This window comes from Tupaia chinensis, unplaced genomic scaffold, assembly GCF_000334495.1.
Source record: "Tupaia chinensis unplaced genomic scaffold, TupChi_1.0 Scaffold000594_1, whole genome shotgun sequence".
Taxonomy (NCBI): Eukaryota; Metazoa; Chordata; class Mammalia; order Scandentia; family Tupaiidae; genus Tupaia; species Tupaia belangeri.
In genome coordinates this window covers 1,460,836-1,463,077 of record NW_006160110.1, presented here as the reverse complement: position 1 = coordinate 1,463,077, position 2,242 = coordinate 1,460,836, and the positions used below count along the sequence as shown (strand labels likewise).

Sequence of the window (2,242 nt, the reverse complement as noted above, 5' to 3'; positions counted from 1 at the left end):
TGTCAGTCTTAGGGAACCACATTCCTACAAGATCACTAATTGGCTTTATTGCAATGGTTGGGGGTGATGTTTTACCCTTGCAGGGTACCATAATAACAGTAAAACTCACGGCAGAGAAATTGAATACCGGCCAGTTCAAGGACACAAGGGAGAGCTCGTAAACTGGGCCTTGCCTCAGTTTCTTCCCAGTCCAGGCCTTGCCTTAGAATGGGAGGCAGCATCCTTACCAGCTTGTGTTGCCTGCATGGCCCCGTCAAATAGACACCACTGGGTAGTCCTTGATGAAGGACTTGTACAGGTCAACCAGCTGGTCAGGTGTGATGTACCTACTGGAATCATCAGGAGACTTACAGTCCAGATCATACTTCCCAGACATGAAGAACTCAGAAACAGCCACTTCCATGCCAATGACAACCTTGTCAGTGTAGCCAGCCTTCCTGAATGCTTTCTTTAGCAGCTCTAGGGCTTCTTTGTTCTCCAAGATGTTAGGAGCAAACCCGCCTTCATTACCCACATTGGTGGCATCTTTGCTGTATTTCTCTTTGATGACGTTCTTCAGGTTGTGGTAAACTTCTGCTCCAATGTGCATGGCCTCCCTGAAATTGGCTGCACCCACAGGAAGGATCAGGAACTCCTGCATGGCCAGCTTGTTGACAGCATAAGAGCTGCCATTGATCACGGAACTGCCATGATGACTTCAGAGTTGCCAGTCAAATTGGCAATGTGTTGGTACTGGGACACTCCCTTCTCAATGGCTCCAGCTTTGCAGACAGCAAGAGACACCCCCAGAATGGTGTTTATATCAAACTTAGATTTGTTTTCCATTCCATCCATCTTGATCATCAGTTTGTCAATCTTCTCCTGTTCCATGACATTGACTTTCTTGCTAACCAGGGCAGGTGCAATAGTTTTATTGATGTGCTCAATAGCCTTTGAGACACTCTTTTCCATATAGCAAGTCTTATCATTGTCCCACAGTTCCGGAGCCTTATAGATCCCAGTTGAGGTACCACTGGGCACAGCAGCTCTGAAGAGACCTTTTGAGGTAAACAGATCAACTTTAGCAGTAGGGTTTTCATGAGAGTCTAAGATCTTTCTGGTATGGAGTTGAGAATAGACATGATGAATTTGGTCTCCAAGTCTCATTGCACAGGAAAAAAGAGGGTGCTGAGGACAGCAAGAATGCTGAAACAGCACGATGTTGGTTTTCTTTTCCAAAATGTAGCTTTCATGTTAGCTTGGCTCACAAATATTTGGATGATGGCCTAAAGATACTCTTTATGAAAAGGATAAGACTCAATCTAAAATGTAAGTTTGCTATTGGGGACAATTCTGATGAGGGGAGCTACTTCTGCATAGAGACTGAGATTGTAAACAGTTAAGGCTGATGTGTGAATGGGGCTCATATGTGAATCTGACAAGTCATATTTGGGTTCTGAAAGGTAGATTTCAAATTTCCAAAAGAAGAATGATCAACTCAGGTTTTGAGGAAAATTATTACTTTCTTAGTTTTTAAGTACTGAGAAAGAGGGTGAAAAGTAGTTTTCAATATGAATATTAATTTCCATAGCCCATTTTGGGGAAAAGTTTTATATTCTCTTGTATATCATGGTCATTTTAAGGTGAATTATTAGCTTTTACATCTCAATCTTATGTCACATATTCCAACTTCATTGCTTTGATTTAGTATTCTATCTTTAGCACATTTCCAATGAGAAATTACAGAAGAATTACTGCTGGGGAGGAGATATCAAGACTTTTAAAGGGTGGTCATGAAAGAGGTATAAAAAATGGACTTCTGAGGTTTATATGAAGGGCTTGTAGAATTTTTAGTTTTATTTTTTCTCTATAGCAGATTAGATGCAGTTTTGGACAGGTAGGTCACTGGAGAGTGCTGTTTGATTATATTAGTCTGAAGGATCCCTGTTTCTCTGATTTTCCTCAAATATTAATCCAATGGCACATCCTGAGACTTCCTATGTGTTATATTTATAGAGTGCCTTATAGTTTCTTTTTAGGCTCTAAACTCTTAAAAAAAAAAAAGGAGAAATGTACAAGTGCCGTCTTTTCTAATATCTAGCCAAGAGTCCTATACATAGTAGCACTGGATATTGGGTGGGTTTGCAGGAGTTCAACATAGTGGAAAGAGTAATTTCAGAATTCTGTACCAAGTCACAGTCATAGTCCATGGTATAGATTTCATCATCTAGATTTTCGAGTGATCTTGAGTTTCAGTATTCTG

At 40.7% G+C, this 2,242-nt stretch overlaps 1 pseudogene; it reads right to left on the bottom strand.

Moving 5' to 3' along the window:
- The window catches only part of LOC102496761 (alpha-enolase-like), a 2,491-nt pseudogene extending 1,345 nt beyond the window's left edge, over nucleotides 1–1,146 (bottom strand).
- Between the last annotated feature and the right edge of the window lie 1,096 nt (nucleotides 1,147–2,242).